We start from the raw sequence: 21,249 nt of genomic DNA on the forward strand, positions 1-21,249 counted from the left end.
AGCTTCATACACTCAACTATGAAATTGTATTGAAAGGAAAACAGAGGCTGCAGCTGACTAATGCAAACTCTGCTTTTGGTGCATGGAAATGTTATTACTTTATATCAAACTAGCTACGTTGCCCTGAGTCTAAGCAGACAACAGACAACACAGTTAATTTAATGCAGGGTAGAGATCAGAGCCAGACCATTTTAAGCTCGAGGACCAGATTGGATCTACTGCATCCTACAGAACCACTATCCAAGTACATACATCAGTTACTAATGTAGAATCATCCCCCAGGCCAGGGAAATAGTACATACCCGCAGTAGACATTGGGTAAGGTTTTCAAAGTAGTACAGGGGATTTAGTCGTACATGTGCCAATAAAATTAACAGCTAATGAAATAATAAAAATAATTAAGCCTTTTGAGTAGGTTAAAAGGTCAGTTTAAATGTATATCTGCTTCCAAATAAGAAAGGATAAAATGCATCATTTTTAATCAGGGAAATAATTCCATGGCTATTGACCCTTCCTTCTCCCTAAATGTTGTCTATCAATCTCAATTTTAAGTACAGCTAAGCAGCATTGGCAGCTGAGCTTAACTTTGCACCCTTCAAAGGTTTTATTTTCTGTATTTAAATAATTCTGAATAAAAAACCATAAATAAACAAAGGTTACATAGGCTTTTGGATCCTTAGACAGTTGGGGGAATTTTCACAAAGGACACACCAGGCAAAGGCTGGAATTATGAGAGTTCAAAATTAAAAAAAACAACAACTCCCATCTTGATTGCTTTGTTGGACCGAAGAAAGCTCAATGACTTGTGCAGTTGAGATTTCACATTTTGATGAAGACCAGCAGGGTCTGATCCAGACTCTATCAATCAAAACTATATATATATGTGCATACATAGGTACATCTATATATACATCCAGCTACCCCATCATGGAACTTGGAGCACCTGTGACCCCTGCCAGCTCTAACAAGGAGAAGAGCAGTCTGACTGTTTCCACCTGCTTCTTTATCAACTTTTTGCCAACTTAAGCATTCAAGGTACAAAATCATTAAAAAGCCTTTCCTGTGCATCAATAGCTTGCTCAACCTATACTGTATCTATTGCTGCTCAGCTAGCTGTAATGGCATTTCCAAATGGGAGTTATGACGAAGTCTTACAGTATTTCTTAGCAACAGGTATAGCACCCATAGCCATTAACATAAATAATTCAGCTCATCCAGCCCATACATTAAAAATGTCTTTTCTCAGATCTTATGTACTGTTCAGAGTAAACAAGAATATCTTGAAGAGGATCTGACCTTGAAGCAACAGGTGTAATGACAACAGTAGCACATAAGGAATGAAGACTTGGACAGGAGCTTTTGCGGTTTCAAGCCAGCCAGCGTGATACATAATCCATTGCAGAAACTGCTCATGTTCTAGGTTAAGGCTGCTAAGCTTTCTCAGGGCTACTGTTCTTCTTAGGAAAGTCTGCTGCTATTTGCATGTGGGAACAAGTTCAAACAGAGGAGCACAACAAACAATGGAATGAAAACACCATCTTCTGAACTCATTTCATCAGTGTAAATCAGGAAAAGCTTGACTAATTCCAGCTAAAGTACTCCTGATTTACAGTGGGGTGACAGCTCTGAATCCAAATCACAGAATGGCTGTGAATGAAAATATGACCAATCTCTTCTTTATGCACTTTCCCTTCATTCCACCTCTGAGAACTAGAGAATTACTGTCTTCGCATTTCTCAGGTGATGATTTAAAGCACAAAGTAAGCTACCTCCCTACAGTCAGAAAGGAAGTCTTGTTCATAGCCAAGGTCTGAATTCTGCTCTCATCAGTGCCAAACCAGTCCCTTGCTTGGGAGATTGCTCTTCATCACAGACTCATTGACTGATCCTCTTTTTATGGAAGTGCCAGCATTACCATAATACAGACTAGCAAATAATCTACCTCTAGCATTCATTATCATTATCACTCCTTTTAGTGAAAACTCAAACCATCCCATCACACATCTCAATAAATCAGCAGGGCTAACACATGGCAAGAAAACAATTCTTCTTGACCCTCAAAGCAATCAGCTTATGCTGCTGAAGCAGGAAGTTTGTCTCCTGCATTGTTTTAATCTAGCGCATGCAGCTGCAAATGTTGTCTTTGCTCACAAAGCTTCCTAAATCCCTTTTTTAATTCTACTAAACTCTTTGCCTTGATGACTGCCTATGGCAATTGGATTCCATAGACAGAAAATATACTGTGTGAAGTAGTATTGAAAACGTGTTCTGGAAGGTTTTGCTCTGTGAATTGGGGCAGAGAGGCTGCAATGAATTGACTTCACTAGACACTTGATGAAGTTTCATCTTATGTGAAGTTCCCCTTCCCTCCATGATTTATATTACCCTCCATTACTCCTTATTCTGCACAGCTGACTTCCTGGTTCCTTTTTAGGTCCTCTGAGGAAAATCCTGGCCCTCATGAATGTATCTGAGCACCTGTGCAGTCATGCACATAAATATAGGGAAGCAACAGCACGCACAAAGATTAGGATCTTCCAACACACAGGGTACCACAGGGACTCTCTGAACTCTCCTCCCAGGCTGAAGTCAGCGATTGATTTTAATGGGAGCAGGGCTGAGCTAATGCTGGTACTTTGGAAAATCCCACCCGAGGGATTCAGTGATATTGAAAGTGCTTGAGGCAGGTTAACCGTGGGGCATTTCCACTAATGGGGAATGGCACAATTGTCTTTATTAATTTTTCCTTCTCCAAAGTGCAATTAGAATGTATATATTTTTGTATCTTTAGGAACAAAATAATGTAAAATTCTTCTATTTCTAGGGATGCTTACTGAGAGGCAGATAAATGAGTGGCTTTCTGCAGCACAGTTACAGGCCTTAAGATCTATCACGCCCCCAAGATCTATTAATACTCTCTAGCTGCCTTTCTTTTTCCTTCATCTGACTTAATATGATTACAAGGGAAAATAATGTAGCCGTGGGTCCCAATCACAGTAGTTGCACTGGCCATTCAAAAACCAAGGTTTTTCATCATCTTCTTGGAGACGGGAGGAGACAATACTTTTCTATCTGACGGTACCTTTAAAACCAAGAGAAAAAAGTCTCAGTGGTGAAGATGAATTGGAAAAGGCCCATTAGCATAAGAAAAAAAAGGGTGACATGAACTGGAATAAGATGCCAACAACAGCAAGGGGGATGATGTAAATAAATGCTAATGTAGAGGACATTGACTCTATCATGGTCAGTTTTTGGAGAAGTCATTGCATGGTTAGAATGGCCAGTCTAAAAAAAAGAGGCCAAAGCTATGGCAACAACTTTGCAAACAACTCTGCAAATAAATACACCTTGGAGCACCTTTGCTTTCTTTGAGTGATGCCTCTGAAAATTATGAGGTTACTCATTCATAAGAATTATGAGGTTCTGGCACATTATTCACTTTAAAATACAAATAGTGATTCTTTTCCACACATTCATTAAAACAACACTAGAATTTTCAGCACAGGAGCAAACATCACACATAACTTCAAAACATTCAAACATCCCATTTGCTGTGGTGTAATGGCAGAGGTTTGGTCATTAACAGTATGCCCACAATATGTTTAAAATACCAAGGGAGGTGAGTGGCAGAGTGGGGAGAGAAAAGAAATTGGGTTTGTTTCTGCTTGCTACTTCTACTTTGCAGCTCAAATTTGTCTTGTAGTTCTGACAAGAAGTTCTTCTCTTCTTGCAATGACGTTTTTGATATGGCCTTACTGACTCTTTAGGCCTAATGGCTCTCCTTGATATCAAACTGGAAGAGTCCCAGGATAATCCAGGTGTCTGGATTAGGCATTTCTCTGGGTCAGGCTGGGAAGCACTGCTCAGAGGAGTTTGGGAGTTCATGTTATCTATGTTACCATTACAGAGTAAGGCATAAAAGAAGTAACACAGTAATTTACCTTTCAGATTACTTTTAACCTTCTGGTTTTACTTCCTCCATGACAACATTTCTCATTTTACGCTGAAAAGGTTCTATTTCATCTCACTTCAGAAGTGATGTCTTTTGCTTACAGAGTTAGAAAAAGAGCAACATTTTAATGTAAATGTTGAAAGTGTCTTTCCTTCAAGACCAAACACCTTATATGCAGTTAATCCTCATTACAGAATAATTACCTGCTAAATCTGATATAATAATTATTAAAGTATAAGTGATTTTATGAATGTGCAATAAAATAGAGTTATCAGTCACATTGATGTCTGAGATAGAACAGAATTTTGAAGCTTCTCTGGCTGCACTGTGAAAATCCAATATACTACATTTAGCTTCCTCACTTTATAGAATGAAATATTTTAAATTCAAACTCATTTATGCGCTGGCCGTAATTGCAGGGGGAAGCTTTGTGTGTATGTACTGCAGCAATGTAGTACAGTTTCTGGAGCTGCAGGGATAGATATACACATCTCTGGAATACTCAGTGCTGGCACTACTGTTTGTTTTTCTAGTTAGTATTAACTGTTCTTTCCCAGCTATCTTCAGCCATGTCTTGTGCTCAGATCTCGTTCTGGATAGCGACTTGATCAAGTGGACTTTTTTTTCTTTCAGGAGCCAGCTGGGACCAGTGAAGTTGCAAGACTGAGTAGAAAGTACAGCTTTCTCCAAAAGTTCTGTGTTATTTAACTCTACCAAATGTTTACAGAGGAGAACTATTTTTTTCCTGTCACTTTTGTGCATGTGTGAAATATTTGACATACGCCTTGTAAATCATACATTAGGATTTACTGGAACTTCTGTCTTGACCACTTAAGTGACATTGGCTGGACTTGTCACTTTTTTTTAAAGAAGTAGTTTAAACTGGTGCAGTTGTTCTTTAACTAGCGAGCAACTGAAAATCATAGAATCATAGAATCATAGAATGGTTTGGGTTGGAAGGGACCTTTAAAGGTCACCTAGTCCAAGCCCCCTGCCATGAGCCAGGCCGCCTTCCACTAGGTCAGGTTGCTCAGAGCCCCATCCAACCTGACCTTGAATGTTTCCAGGGATGGGGCATCTACCACCTCTCTGGGCAACCTGTTCCAGTGTTTCACCACCCTCATTGTGAAAAATTTCTTCCTTATATCTAGTCTGAATCTACCCTCTTTTAGTTTAAAACCATTACACCTTGCCCTATCGCAACAGGCCCTGCTAAAAAGTCTGTCCCCACCTTTCTTATAAGCCCCCTTTAAGTACTGGAAGGCTGCTATAAGGTCTCCCCAGAGCCTTCTCTTCTCCAGGCTGAACAACCCCAACTCTCTCAGCCTGTCCTCACAGGAGAGGTGTTCCATAGTTGTGGAAAGTTGCAGATTCTTTTTTGAACCACTGTAGATGAATGGACAGTAGATTTTTGAACAGTAAATTTCAGGTTTTTTCTCATTGTATTTTGAAACTCTTACAATTTATTTCAAAACTCTCATTCTGAAGTGAAAAGTGGAAAATAAACATTTCAGCATGTTTAACTGAACAGCTGGTCTATATGATGTTTCTGGACTTATCAAAGAGGGCTGTCATGATTTTTTGTGTAATTTTAATGATGAGGTAGAAAAAATTAAATGGCACTTCAGAATAACTTTGAAGATATTTATTCAAGATTTGATGGGCAAAAACCCAAGCAATCCTCATTAGTAATTCTTTCAGAGAAAATTTCCTTCTTGAATCTTAATGTGTACTTTTGAGGTAGGTGGCTTGGGAGCATCTGTTTAGGAAAATATAACTGCCTTAGCTATCAGTGTGATTTCTCTCTTAGTCTAAGAGATACATGCGCAGTGTTATATACAGGTACACCCAGACGCGTAATGTATGTTTGCATGTAATTTGTACTGAAATACTCAGGGATTACCTCCAACTAAATGAAGACTGGGATTAAGTGAACATATGGTTTTAAGAAAGCTGGAAATAAAATCCCCCTGCATCTTACTGTGCCACACTTATATTGCTTATTAGAGGATTACTTCTGAGTCTGTGTGGACAAGCTTTCTGAGGAAGGAATTGACAGGCATAAAGTTTCACAGGTTGGTACTGGTTATGAGAAAAATCCCACAAAATTATACTGTCTAGATGAAAGGTACTTTATCTTCTGTTAGAATCTTGAAACTCATTTTTCACTTGCACTTGATTAACATGTACATGTAGAGAAAGAGAGGGTCCTTTCTTTTGACTCATCATCGTATTGTGGCAGGTAGTTTTTCTGTAAGTCAGACTACAGTCATAACTGGATGCTGCCTTCTTATTAAATGCCTTTTTATAAATGTGACTGGAAAGCTTGTAAGCCTACACTAAATTGACAGATTCGCAGCCAGAAAAATCTATAAATATACTTTAAAAAGTTATTTGTGATATTAGATTTAAAACCCACAATTATCCTGATTATTTACCTGACAACTAGGCCTAAAACAGATACAAAAAACTTGCAACATCTGTTGTATGTACCAACCAATAGCAAACTGGATATCACAGTGTGACAATAGCTTCAAAGGACAGAGCCCATTGTCCCCCAGCAACTGTATGCCTATGCATTTAGCTAGTGTGGCCAGTTCACGTTTAGCAACCTCAGTGAGTTCTTCCAGACCGTAATTTGGAAGTCACCTTAATGGCACTTCTCTTTCTAGAGCTGTATGTATGCTAGGTTATTCTGCAGTCTTGCTGCTTCCTCCAGATCCTCCCAGAGGTCCATTCATGTTAACCACTTTGCCCAGTAGACCCTCTTCATGTAAGTTGCAAATCCTTGTAAAACTCATCAAAGTCTAACCATTTCTTCCTCTTCTACTAACCGGTTGTCCTCTTCTCCTGCAAGTACAAGCTGTCTTCTCCTTTGTGTCCTAAAGTAAACTCCCTGGACAAATATATGAAGCCACTGCATGGTCCCTTACAAACCTCTTCCATATGCACTCCATTTTGACATCTGTAAAGTTGATAACACCACCACAGCAACCAGTAAGAATACTAATGTCTCACAATAGCAATCTGGCAATGCTTACAGTGCACAAAATCAATGTGTGCAACTGCCTGTTTTTATCTTTGCTATTCTTGTCCTTCCTTTCCCATTTCCTCCACTGGATATTCTTCCACTTTTTGTATTGTGTCAAAACTGACTGCCAGCTCTTTAGTAAGACGTAGGTTCCCCCTTACGTATGTGTGAACAGCTGGCATAAAAGAGCACTGAGAGCAGAGACAGGATCTGGGTTACCACACCCATGCTCCTGCCTGGGGTGGCAATACTGACTCACGCAGCAGGCAGAAAATCCCACATATCCAGGCTGCGTCAGCTGTACGACAGATCTGCTGCCCTAATGGCCAGTGTGCAAGCAGTACGCCTGATGCCGTTGGACGCAGTGGACAGCTGGTCTGGTTAAAGTGGCCAGACTGGAGACGCCCAGCTATTGAGCTACCTGGCCAGAGTGACAGTTCCCGCAGGGCTGCTTCAGCGGTTCCAGACAAATAGCCCCATCCATCTTCTTCCACCAGGACAAAATTTTTGCACAGGAGCCTGTGTTCTGTTACAATACGAACAATAAATGATACAAAAGAAGCCTGGTCTTTCTAGGGACTTGCCCCTGCTGATTTACAAAAGTGTTGGAGAACATTCAAGGTGACTGGCTGTGCTCCAGTCTCACTAGAAAAGGGGCCCAGGGCAAGTTGTGTTGTGGTGGTGGTGCGTATCATGGCTCTCTAAGCTGGGCTGCACGTCTGCTGCAGCAGGCAGGTATCCTGCACTGCCTGCTCGTCTGCTAGGACTGGGGAGCAGTGGCTTGGTGGGGAGTGCCAGGCCCTTGGTGGCTGCAGGAGGATGTAGCAAGGCTCTTAATACAGCGGCTGCTTCCTGAGCAGCTCTCCTCTGCCACAGCCGAAAGATGGTGGTGGGTAGTGTCTGTGCAGCTGGGGTAGGCTGGGGGAGTGGTGATGATTACAGCTGTGACTCCTTTAAATGGTTTATGAGTGGTGCTCACTTTGTTTTTTTTTTTACAACCAACCTGAAATCAGCCCCAGCAGCACCCCATATGTTCTTTGTCTTTTGTTTGCTTGGGTATGTTTATTGTATGGGTTTACTTGGGATCCAACTATGACTATGTCATGGGTTTGTTGTGTACCCTGTCAAAGACATGAAGCTAAGCCCAACACCTGTGTTTAAAGCATTATGGTTGTGTCTGGAAAGTCAGAAAAATGGGACTATGATCTGTTCTGAGCTATTCTTACACCATTGTAAACAATTTTAGCTAGCTAAATAGCAATCCTGCCACTAAATACAAGTGTCAAATTGCAACCAGATCCTCAGTATGCTGAGACCACATCACTATAGTTCAGATTTCCCTTTCAGTGAGTAACCTGGTAGTGCCTCGTGTTAAGCAGCTGATAGCAAGACTTTTGTTACCTACTCCCTGCTCACCTGACTTCCCCTGTGCAGATCCACCTTTCTACATGTTACAGTGGACTCACAGGAGCCCCGGGGCATACTGAGGGAAGAAGCATAACTTCTTTTCCAGAAGAGAGTGTAACTAGAGCCTGAATTACTGCTGGTCAGAACGTTGTGTGCAGGACAGTGTAAGTAAGATGTATTGAAACTCAGACCTATCCCTTGGAAATGAATGTCCTCCTTTCAAAGGACTTCAAAGAAACAAATTCTCCCTCTGCTACATCCTTAGGTCTCCAAAATCTTCCCTAACCTCACCTGCCCCCTCACCATCTTACCCTTGCTGTCTGAAAGGTATGTCTAATTAATTTTCTGTTTCTGTTGAGCCCGTGTTGAGACATCTTAGTCTGCAACATCCACACCACTGTGAAGGTTCAGACTATTTGCAACCTTCCATAAATGCTTCCTGCTTTAAGATTCAAAGATCCAAATGGCTCCCTAAGCGTTGATGTATTTGTTGCCTCCTTTGACTCTAATAAAGAATCCACAGAGGGAAAGGAGATGTATGCAAGTAACACATACTGCTAATTTGCTCTGAAAGTCTAAGATTAAGGCTAAGACCACTAAAAGGCTGTGCCATTATGTATCAGTCAGAGAAAGGAAATTTTGGCAGCACTTATAACTCTAACATATATCTGAATGTCCTAAGAGGAAAGTATTTTGGTTGCTGTAACTAATGCTGAACTAGAGTAAGCTATATGGGTTAAAGCATACTTGTTTTCTTTTGTATTAGTTGCCTCTCCAGTAGGACGATGTGTTTGAACAGTTGGCAAATTCAATCTAGCATAGACCTGGCACGTTGTCTCCTGCTACATGCATTCCTATGCCTTTCTGATCAAGCATCACGTGGGATGCACACAATAAATCTAGATTAGAGTTGAGAAGCAGTGCTCATTTTTAATTTTCTAGTGTTATTTAGTTTGTGATACAGTCCAAATATGGCTGGAACCCAGTGTGTGTATTTAACTTTGCCATGTATTTAACTTTGCCTTTCCCACTGAAATGTGTCATCTGTACTAAAGAGAACAGTTCTGCAGCACAAATTCCCTTCTAAGTAGTAATTGCTGTATAAAAATGAGGTCACTCTCTCTGTAAGGAACATTTTTTAAAATGTTTATGAAATGATTTATTCTGTATAAAAAATAAAAAGGAATATTTTAAATTGATGTGGTTTTGTTGTTTGCTTCTGCATAATCAGCCTTAAATGAATACTTTACAACAGCATGCAAAATAGGGCTGGAAGGGAGTAGGCCAAGCGTACTTCTTAATGGGAATGATTTTCTGCTAAAGCTGAAGCAGAACTGCATGAAGCTAGAAAAGGTCTCAAACCTGGCTGCTTAAAGTTAGGAATCTATATGTCAATGACTAAATAAAATGGCCTGGTTTTCCAAAATGGTTGGCAGGCACCCACATTTCTCATTGAAATCAACAGGCATTGCATATGCTTAACACCCTGGAAAATCAGGCCACTTATATTTAGGAGTTTAAATATGACATTTGGAGCTTAAATTTCATCTCCTAGAGTTACAATATTAAGCCAGAGTATCTAAAGCCTATTTTGAAGTAGGATGTCTGATCTAATAGTAGAGGTTACAGTTAACTAAGACGAACGATTCTTATGCTGACCTCCCACCACCTCCGAAAACATTACCCATATACTGAGATACCTTAGCTGTAGCCTAGGTTTCTAGCAGAATAACTTGTTTTGAGAACTCTTCTTGGAAACCCTTCTGACAGCAATGTTCTTCATGGATATGAACCCCAGTAGTCAGCATTTTCACAAGCAAAAACATGTTTGAATGCAATTGTTATCAAAATAAGGATTTTGCTATTTGGTCCCTTTGGTTTTAAATTATAGCAGAAAAAGTAGCTGTGTGGCTTCCATCCTGGGCAGAATTACCATTGCCCTCTGAAAAGAGCTGGATGCCTGGATCCTCAGTGCTCTGCTGACCTGTTGTCTGGACTTCCAAGTTGGGGAAGGCTGACGGTTTTGGGCAAAGCTCCTCTCACAGGCAATGCTGAATTGGCATAGTCATTCAGTCACACTGCCCAAGTAATTTCCCAGTAAAAGCCTAGCCAAAAGTAAACACAGGCAGAAGAGTTTCCCTGCTTCTGATTCATGAAATAGAAACTTTATTTGCTTGTCACTGCTTGGCCTGGGAGGCTAAACTAGTGAGCCGATCTGCTTTTCTGGTTAACCATTACTATAGTGACTGGCTCTTCTTGAGGGAACAGAGGGAGAGGTACTGGGTCTTAGTTCCCACTTTGCTCTGAGGAAGGATCAAGGACTACTTCCCTCCAGTCCTTGAGATCCTTGTGCCTGGATTTGTACCAGGAAAAATCATTATGTGACAGGGTGGAACCTGGCTTCATCTTTCTGTTTGTTGCATGGTGCATTAAAAGAGAGTGCTAGTAGCCACAGCACTACTTTGCCAATCATCACCAGACATTAGAGTCCATTCTCTCACCATTATGGAAGATAATGGGTTATTACTTCAAACATTAATCAGAGCATCCTGCACAGCTCTGCTCATGGCTGCCAGCCTTTATGGATGCAAAATCCCAATCTTTGCTTGATACTTTGGCCTGTGTTAAGGTATCATGAGTACCAACAAAATCATGGGCAAGTCTCTGCAGTGCTGTGTAGCTACCTCAGGGCCTAGCAGCAGCAGCAGTGCAGCCATGGGGATGTGGAGATTGTCTTCTGTAGCTAGTTTACGGCTAAAATTGCAGTCACAGTGTTTGTGGAGGCTCAGTGATGTTCCTGCATCTGCACAGCTATCTTTAGTATGAAATTCCAGCATATAGCTCATTTATTTTGCATGGTAGAAAAGAAAAAGTAATTTAAACAAATTCAAGCTCTTTCAAAGAATTTATCTCATCACCACTCCTTATTTTTAAATGTCCTGGCAAGCATGAGATTCTTACACACAGCATTTTCTATTTCCATTTATTTCCCCCCAGCCCCAAGACCTGGTGGTCACAGCAACCCTCTCCCGGGTTTGTCTGGTGGCAGGCAATTGAAGAAAATCACTACAATGCATTCTCTGTTTCTGTGTGGTTTGAAAAAGGATTTAAATGGCAAGTACTGCAGAGAGATTGCAGGAGTCTGAATGTTATTTTTTAAATACCATTTGGACAGTGCCCATGGTAGAAAGTCCTTTATCTTCTAGAGGCCAAGACTTCCCCAGTTGTGTAAACATGCTCTCAGAAGGCAGCTGTGTGTTAGATCACCACTGTGCTATCCACAAGTGGGGAATGCTGGGGTTCATGCATCCTGCAAAGCCCTGACTCCAACCCCCTTAAATTAGGAAAGACTCTTGCTGATTTTAATGGGCTTTGGACCAGATCTTACCCATGAACAACAGTGAATGTATGTGTGACCCAGATTCAAGAATGAGCTCTGCTGGGTACATTTTCCAGGTAAAGACTGAGTACTGGTGGGGACCATGATGACAATGCAGGCTCCATAGAGCAACCTCTGAGCACTGTGCGTGACTGTAATCTGCCTCAAGCCATGACCTGCATCTTCAGAAATCTTTCTGACATTAATTTGTCCTTTCAATACATCTGCAGGGAAAACTCTATGACTAGCTTATAACAAAAGAAGTGGCCAGAGAAGCAGTGTTGCATTTGTAGGTGCTGAAGAGCTGGAACTCCTGAGGAGTGTGAAAAAAAGCTGAGGGTGTATCTTCTCTGTGAAAAAAATCAGGCTTCTACTTACTTTTATCCACAAAGTGATTTTGTCTGAAAGCCAGAATTAAAACTCAGAAGTTTCTGGCTTAGACCAAAAACCCATTGTGGGATCGTGTTTCATTACAGAAGTTATTTATCTACCAAAACTATTTAAAGACAGGAAGTGTTATCTGTGGCTAGGATTAATCATCTCTGTCACATAGCCTGTCTCCCAAATGAGAGATTAGCAGAGTATAGCTTCCTGACAAGCAAGAAGCAATGCTATGGATTTTGTTAATTTTTGTGGTAAGAAGCAAAGCCAAGTAAATTGCACAATGCATGGCATGTTGGGACACTGTCAGCCAAAAATATCTCAGCTGAGGCTGCTCATTGTGCCAGACCTGATAGACGGAAATGGGCAAGGAAACCTCTATCACGCCCCAACATCCAAGCCTACCGAGCCGAAAAGGGAGAATGACCAAGATGTTGGACATTCAGCAGAGAGCTGTCAGCTTCCACTTTTCCTGCCAAACTTCTGTGCTCCCTCAAGAAAAACAGAGTGCAAGAAAAGGAGGGCACCACAGGGAGACAGAGCAAACACATGGAATGGCAACACCAAAGATGCTGGTGGAGGAGCAGAGACAGAATGGCAGAAAATGTGGCAGCTTGAATTGGCATTTGCTGCCTTGTGTGCTCAGTCAGCCCTAGGCGCCTTGACCACACACAGCAGGCACACAGACAGGGCACAGCGAGACCTGACCGCAGAACATCCTCTCCGGGCTCTTGTCATGCTGCCAAGTTGCAGATATAGTGCATTGCCCTTTGTGTACATTCACAGAGGAGGGGAACTTGTGACAATGAGCCAGGGTAAGATTTTACTTGTTTTACTTGAAGGAAGGAGGTCATCACACATATCTTTTGTCTCCCCAGATGAGGCTGCCTCGTCTGCTCTGCTATTTGTATAGTCGTCTACACAGCTGAAATATTTGCATTTTTTTCCTGGGCCCTGCAGCCAGTGCACCACTATTTGAGCTGGTAAGATGCCAGACTCTTAGTCAGTTGTAAGACTGAGCTGGTGATCTAGTCAGCTTTGTTATGTTATTGTCGGCCACAGCAGCAAGATAGCAGACACCACGACCAAGATCATCAAAGAGAACATTCACTCTTAAGAAAAAAGAAGAAGAAGCTGGGTCATAAATTACACCACAAATCTATTTCTAGCCAAAAATAATATCTATTATTATCAGAACATGTACGCTAGAAAAAGGTCAGTGCTTGACCTGCTCTTGCTGGATGATATGATGTGCTGCTGTTAGTAATGATATGATTGGAGCCATATGGGATCTCCAGAAAATTATGTGCTAATTATGTGTTAATGTGATCAGTTCATATGTGCCTAATGACTGGCTCTCTAGTGCTGCTGTACAGTTTATTCCCCAGCAGATCGACTACGTGTGAGAACTTCAGAGATAAATACAGGAATTAGGTATTTGAAGAAAAAGGAATCTGTGGGCTGACTCACTTTTTTTTCACCTTAAATTGGTGATGGGGTTGTTCATTTCAAATGAAAATTATTCCTGTTCTGGTGGGGGAGAAGACGTTTTTTGAAGTATAAGACAATAGAGCACTGTCTTGTCTGCTACAGCCTGAGAGTAACAACAGGATCAACCCCGTGCAAACATCCCCCGTTTATCTTAGCAGGACATACAAAGATTATTTTTAATCCTTTGAGTGCTTTGTACCTTTAAGACAGTATTTCTGAAACCAAGAAGCACTCACTGTAACATTAAGTATTGATTACTTACAACACAGCTCACATTCAAAGTGTTTTTGTGGTATACTACTGAATTAATGCAGTTTGTATTTTCACTCTGCTCTTCCTTAAAGGTCTCAAGTTTCAATGAACTGATGGGCAGCTTAGAGCTCTGACACACTTCTTGTCCTCAGTCATCCTTATATACTCTTTGGAAGGGCTGGGCGGGAGCTAACATCCCTTCTGGTCCCTGATGGCACAGGCTCAGACGTTAGAGCTGCATCAGAGCAGGCAATGAAACGACAGTGTACTCACACTTTGAAGGGCTGCACCATTCAAGTAGGACTGTTTAATGCATTCGCTACATGTTATGCTTGGAGAGTGCACTCAGGATCTAAAGGCACTGTCTGGCAGCTCAGCTTCACTTCATCCTCAGCATGATTAATGAAAATAAGGTGTATCTTCTATACTACAGTAGACACGACAAATGAAACTGTGCCTCAAGACACAGCTGGCCTTCTCTGTGTTATTTTTTCTCCCTGTGCTGCTTTAGTCTTTTCATCCAGCTCCTTATGGGCAGCAGGTTGTGTATATGTGTTTCTCTGCAGATACCATTGTTCCCTGCCTTTGAAGCGCCTGCATGTTGTAGTTTGCTCTTTTCTTCACTCCTCCCCGTGTAACTAGAGAGGTGGATGCTTTCTAGATAAGGACTGGGAAATGGCTGAATGTATATATCTATAAAACATAACCAAACAAATGAAAACTGGGACTGACCCAAACATTTTTATGCATGCAAGTGGCTTAGTCGACTTCAGAGAGGCTGCTAGTGTTCATAAAGGCTATCTGTGTGGATGAGACAGCAAGATGGACACTTCATTCATTGTTAGGATAATGTAACTAGCTTGAGGCTGCTAGGAGATCATGATGAAGGATGTTTAAGAAAGATAGCAAGTCTATAAAGTGTTTCATTTTAAGGCATGTAGAGAATTATTAGCAGAGCAGCTGTAGCTTTTTATATCATTTCGTAATGCATGTGACGTGGCATTTTGAAATTAAAACCCTCTTTGTGGCTGACTTTTTGTCATGTACATCATGGCCAACAGTCCACCTTTTCCAGAGCATTCTCCAACTGAGTCTGCACAAAGGCTCAGACACCTTTGAAGGGTAAGGACCTTTAAAGCGCAAAACTGTTTTCCAAGAAGAAAGTTAGGTGAGTTTGCCAGATTGAACCAGCCGGCTCTGAGGAAGAAACAGTCTGTGTTCCTCCATCCCTGCAGTGGAAGAGCTGAGACATTCCCAGGCGTGGCCCTGGCAAAGTCCAGTGCCCATGTATTTCTGGAATGAATGCCAGCTGCCTCCGTGTCTTCTCACTCGCGCATTGCAACGCTGTACAGTCAAAGCCACCAGGACCTGCAGAGAGCTCTGCAAATTATCTCAGGGGAAAGTAATCTAGGACCTTTTGCTCCTAAAAAAATGAGACCCCTGAAACTGGAGTCACGTTACTAGAGGAGAAAAGAGCCTTTTGACTGAAGAACAGAACCTGCAAATTCTTTATGCTTTCACTCCTCCTAGAACTCCTGGGCATTTCACCTCAGCCATTTATTCTTCCAAACACCATCACTGTAAATTTAGAACTCATCCTGATTGCTTTAAACAAAAAGATAGGCACATGGAAGCACATAGCTGTAACATAACTTCTAGGTCACAGAAAGGGTAAAGACTCAGACCTAAGGACTCCTGCTATTAGATTCAGCCACAAAACCTGCCTTCTTCCATCAGAGACTTGAAATAGGTTCCAAATCATTGTGTGAACTCGGGAAAACCACTGAATCATTTCTTGTTTTAGTTTCCCCATCTCTGAATAAGGAAACCTTTTTGCAGGGAGGGGCTTATCTTGGAGATCCATGGAAAGCTCCTTCTACTCTGAAGGAAAATATGACAAGCATATGAAAATGTTGTTGTATACACACAGAAAGCAGCACTAAGCCCAGATCCCCTATAGAAGGCTTGTAAATAATCAGCAACTTCCAGTGAAGATACTAAAATCAATGATATCTTCACACATACAGGAAGGCCTTTTTGAGGCTCAGCCAACAAACATGACCTTGTAAAAACATTATATCCCTGTGAAACACAAGTTTGGACACTGATAAGCACTGCTGGAAAATTACACCTGATCAGGCAGACCAAGAAGCATTAGATTGTTAATCTCATATCCCTTCAAAGATCTTGTCCACTTGGAAATGAAAATCCATTGTTCCAAAGGCAGGGAATCCACCTTTTCAGTGGATTAACTGCTGGCTACCTGATGTCTTTTGTTCGTATGCCAAAGCCTGTGCAGAATAGTGCTCTCTCTTCTCCCTCCCAAAATACTGCTGGAGATAAAGCAAGCTACTGCTTTCTGAGCGCTTCTACTGCCCGCAGGCCATCCTGTCTGAGCCACCTGTGAAACCAGTCATTTTACCTTCTCTTCTGCTTCCTGCAGCAGAAGGCAGGTTCATACAGGCTCCCCTGGCCTGCCCCTGCATCGCTCTCTCTCTCTCTCTCCCTCCCCCCCTCCCTCCCTTCAACTGCAGTAATACCTTCGCCTGATATTTTTGTTTGGGTGGGCTACAAATCAACATGCACCCTGCCCAGGACCAGAGGGTAGGGGTCCAAGCAGCACCACCACATTGCTCCCTATTCCGGTGCTTGCCTATGTAGTTCAGGGACACTGTCTGTCCCTTCCCTCACCTCTCCTAGGCTCATTCCGATCCCCACCCACCCACACCTTTATCTAATATCTGGCATTTAGATTTGACTGACTTTCTAAGTGAATGGGTCAGGTTATTTAGCATAGGCTGCTGGGTTGCGATTGCAGCTCTTTGCATGCTGAGTCACCCTGGCAGCAGATGTCATCTGCTTCTTGTTTGAGGGAGAGGCACACAGTGAATTAAAAATGCAATGTGCACTGCTGAAATCTTATACAGCTGTATTCAGCAGGGATGAGTGGGAGTAACAAGACAGTCAAATTACAGGGGGTTCCACTATGAAGGCAGAAATTCAGGGGAAAAGCTTTTGTACAAGCACTTAGTTCAGTTCTCCACGTGTGCTTCAGTGAACTGGCTAAATATAGAACACCCAAACCGTTGGAAAAGCAAAGGAAATGGAGACCCAGGAAAAATAAGCCACTGATGGTGATGCAGGAAATACTTCTGAATGAAACCATTTCCGCTGTAGCCTTTGTAATGTTCTCAGAAGACCACAGTTGTAAAAAATGAGTCATTCCTGAGCTTGAGTGTAACATTGGCTTTACATTGTTGACAAGGAATCGCAAGGGATCTGTGTGGCAGTAGGGTAAACTGTGTTTGTTTTTACATGTATAAAAACATGTATAAAAATACACATCACTAGAAAATCAAAGCAACAGCCACAACAGACTAAAGACTTTCCATAGGAGACAGAGAGCCTAATTCTCTGAGAGCCAATGACCCCAGCTGCTCTCAGAGCTGAGAACGTCACTCGCTCTCAAGACCTGACCCAGAAGAAAGGAAATCAGGGCTGCATTTCATTATTTCGGCACAACGGACTTCAACAGCTGCAACTAGGGTTAACGAACTGCAAGTAAACTTCCAGAGGGACAAACTGCATCAGCCCTCCCTCAGAATCAGGCACATTTGTGTCCCTGAAAATCTATCAAAACCATTGCAAAGACAAGGTCCTTTGTATGTGGCTCAAGCTGCTGAAGTGGAAGAGACACCCTGAGTAACTGCAGGTCAAACGGGGTTAAGCTTTCTTCTTCAAAGAGTTATCTGGAAAGGATTATGAATCCAGCAGCATCACTGTCCATCAAATGTGCTCAGACATCTCAGCTGAACTCACAGTATCTTCCAGCAAAAAGCTTGGTTTTTGTTCCTCTAAATGTATTTGTTCTTGTAGGTGTTTACGGCACTTACTGGCAGTTGACATTGGAAAAAACCCACACTTCTAGACTTGTATTTGTTGAAAATAAGGAAGTTTTTACTGAAACATTTGCCTCTGTTTTTCACGGAAAAGAAATCAATAGTTTCCTACTGGATTGAAACGAAGTGCGGCCTGTTGGTTGACTAGCTGGATTCATGGTTACATGCCTGTTTCACTCTTCCTAAATGGCATTGCAAGTTCTGAAAGCAAAAGTTTTTAACCTTAAAACAGTCTTGGTTGTCACTGTAAAACTTCTGCCTCATTCCTGCCCCTTTAAATCACCTTCAGTCCGGTATTTCACTGCAATTTACATCAACAGGATTTCAGGGGAGGGAGGCTGAGCACTGTTTTGTCTTTTATGACCTTTAAGATGAAGATTTTAAATGTTTTTATAAGATTAAAGAAAAAGATCTGTAGGGCTAACTAGGGGATTTGGAATACCTAGCTCCAATGAACAAGATTTGAGGCAGTAATTTCCCAGAAGGTGGCTTGGAAATGCCATCCATGCCACACAGAAAACCCCTCAAATCTGGGAGACTCACATGGATGAGGTTTGTACAGCTTCATACAGCATCATCTTCCCACAGCCCACCTCTATGCCGACACAGTCCCTGCAGGAGCCAAGCTCTCAGGGCTTCCCACATGCTGTTGGGAGGCAAATTTCACACAGTGGAACTGGAAAGCACTTCAGATCATACCATGAGCTGTGGATTATTTTAATTCTGTGGTTTTTCCTACTGAGATCTATTAATTAGGACATTTGACTAGACTGGAGAAAAAAAATCTTAGGAAAACAGACTCCAGGGAACTCTCTCAACTTAGTTGGCAAAAGAGCAAATTAGCTCATGGGTGACTCTGTCTTCTTTTCCAATGATATTTGGTCTTTCAAGGCTTGGGAGTCTGTTTCATGTTTACCAAAATAAAAACTACAATATTATTGAAATCAAAGTCCTTGTAAGCAATTTAAGAAGGTGTGCAACAGTTTTCTTCCTCAAATAGTCATGAATTACGTGGTTTTGCATGTGAAATTTCTCTGGAGAGACTGGCACAGCCTGCAAACTTGCCCTAAACTTCCAGCATTTTATTCTGCCAAGGGCAGAACACAAGATTGGCCACAGTGTCCCTCTCCTGCCAGAGGGCTGTAGTTGCTGTCACCCGCGTGGTCTGGGTGGAGCACTGGAATACAGAGTCCCTTGCTCCAAAGTGATCCTAAGTCAAACCTGGTGCAGCAGACAGGAGGTATTCACATGCAGCATTTTGGTTTGAGGCCTGTTCTGAATACAATGACTTTTCTTTAAAATATGGTGCTTGAATTCAGTAATGAGCAGCACACGTTAAAAATGACTGGGCTAGTTTCCAATACAGTCCCTCCCAGTGAGATGTACTGCATGCGGTGGTGTTATATAGCTTGATTACCGTAGCACAGATGAGTCCCATGGCACTATGTGTATTATCAGGGAAGAAGTGCCCAGGAAACAAAACCTTGAGCCACATTCAATCCTGGTGTAAGCACCTGCATCTTCATTTTCTTTGATTATTTATTTTGCAGCCCAGAGTAGAAGCCTGATTAGAACTCCCTATCCTCACTGCTTATATAACAACTTTCTCCACTCCCCCTCTCCTTCTGTAGGCTTTACTTTCACAAAAAAAGAGGATGCAAATATCCTTCTAAAAATGCAAGTTGCCTAAGCCTTACTATCTGTTAGGGGATATGGGGCAGTGAGAGACTGCAATTTGAGCAATCAGGGCAAGTATAGAGGACCTAAAGACATGTAAGTTCTGTCTGATGGCACTAAGTCTGACTTTGGGCACAGTTAAATCAAGATAAAATGTGTTTGGCACATTATTTGTTGCAATTTTCTCTTCTCTTTCTTGCTGTTTGGGCTCAGTGCCTCTACGCATCTGACTGTTTTTAAACAGCCAGTGGCTGATTTTCCACATTCTTTCAGCTCTTGAAGTTAGATCACTGAAGCCATTTTCCTTGGATGGGTTTCATCCATATGGATTGTTGACTACCTTCTTGATCTGGTTTCCTGCCAGGGTGAACATTTTTGTCAAGGAAGCTCCCTCCTGTAGTGGTGCAAGCATTGTAGGTGGGCGCTGGGAGGTGTATAATTAAGTGTCTTCTGTGAAGTAACCGGAGGTGTCAAAGAAAAGAAATTCAGGCTACTCTGAAAATGGCCTGCACTGTCAGTAGCAAATGTGAGACAAACTGCAAGCTCAAATGTCTGCTTTCTTGTGAGAGGGCTTAGTAAGAACACAGAAATTCAGTCAGTGAGGAGATGAGAAATCCCCTGGTGCCAGAAAACTGGGAAAGTTTATACAATGTGGCTCAATCACTCTTGCTCTCTCATATTAGAGATACAGAGCTTACAGTTTTGCAAGAGTCCTAGGAGGTTGCGTGGTTCTCAAGAAATTAAAACATCCAGTAAAAGTTAATTGGCCCTAACTACTGCTTTCAGAAAGAGTGCTTCCTTCTCCTCCCTTTTCTCTCCATCTTACAAAACCAACATGGCCAAATTTATCATTTGTAGTGAGAGGCCCTAGTTTAAATTTAGAGCCATAGGAAACCATTTAAACCTTTAGCACAAGAAAAACTGGCTGACACAGTCATCATGGGTTTATAGGGCAGCACCAAAGCTAGCACACAAAGTATCCAGCGTTTCAAATAGCTCATTTACAAAATCTGTGTACTACATTCTGGAGGGAGTAAAATCCTGTTTGCCTTTTGGGAGTTGTCACATTGAAGCCAATTGGATTACTCATTTGTTTGAGGCAAGCAGGATTTAACCCTCCAAGAAACAAAATGGATTTGCTAAATGAAAGGGATTAGTTTTTTCTATATAATGCTGTGTTAAAAAAAAGACAAAAGGCATCTCACCTCCCTCTCTTTACTTGGTGCAACATGAGCAAGAAGCTGAGCAGGACTCTTCTGTGCCCTATGCATCTTAATTTTAGTTGCCAGCTTCTTTGCCTTGCCGTGTTTAAATCTGCATGCTAATGCTAATGGATGCTTTTCAGTATGCAGGTCATACGGGGCTGAATTGTTTCGCGAGGGTGGAGCTGCTCTCTTGCTTTGGTGTTTGAGACAGGGTATACTGTTTGGTCTCAGATGCAGACTAATTTGTGGTGGATTTAAAGCTGGGCATAGTTTCTGATTTGGCATTGCGAGAGGCTGGTGAGCCAGCTGCAGGTTTTTGCCGTTCTTGGGATGTGCTGATACAGGAAAATAGGCTGCCTATGGTGATGGCTCACAAGAGAACAGACCAAGTGTTTGACCCTTTCTTGAAAATGAAATGAAGCTTGCATTCAAGGTCTTAGTCTGGGTGAGCTCTGCATTTGGATTCATTCAGCACAGAAAGAACCTCTCTGGCAAAGTAGATAGTTAGGCAACAGGTCCTGTTGTGCTGAAAGAAATTTCATCCCCTGAACTGGTGTGCATGAGGGAGAAATGTT

The 21,249-nt window shown here is 41.9% G+C and overlaps 1 long non-coding RNA gene across 2 annotated transcripts in view; it reads right to left on the minus strand.

Moving 5' to 3' along the window:
- Positions 1–2,858: 2,858 nt before the first annotated feature.
- Positions 2,859–21,249, minus strand: part of LOC140657783 (uncharacterized) — a 185,548-nt gene continuing 167,157 nt past the window's right edge. For both annotated transcript variants that reach the window (XR_012044486.1, XR_012044485.1), the window contains one exon: positions 2,859–3,082. This is a non-coding gene — a long non-coding RNA (uncharacterized lncRNA). The remainder of the gene's footprint in view (positions 3,083–21,249) is intronic.

This window comes from Ciconia boyciana, chromosome 10 (genome assembly GCF_034638445.1).
Source record: "Ciconia boyciana chromosome 10, ASM3463844v1, whole genome shotgun sequence".
NCBI lineage: Eukaryota > Metazoa > Chordata > Aves > Ciconiiformes > Ciconiidae > Ciconia > Ciconia boyciana.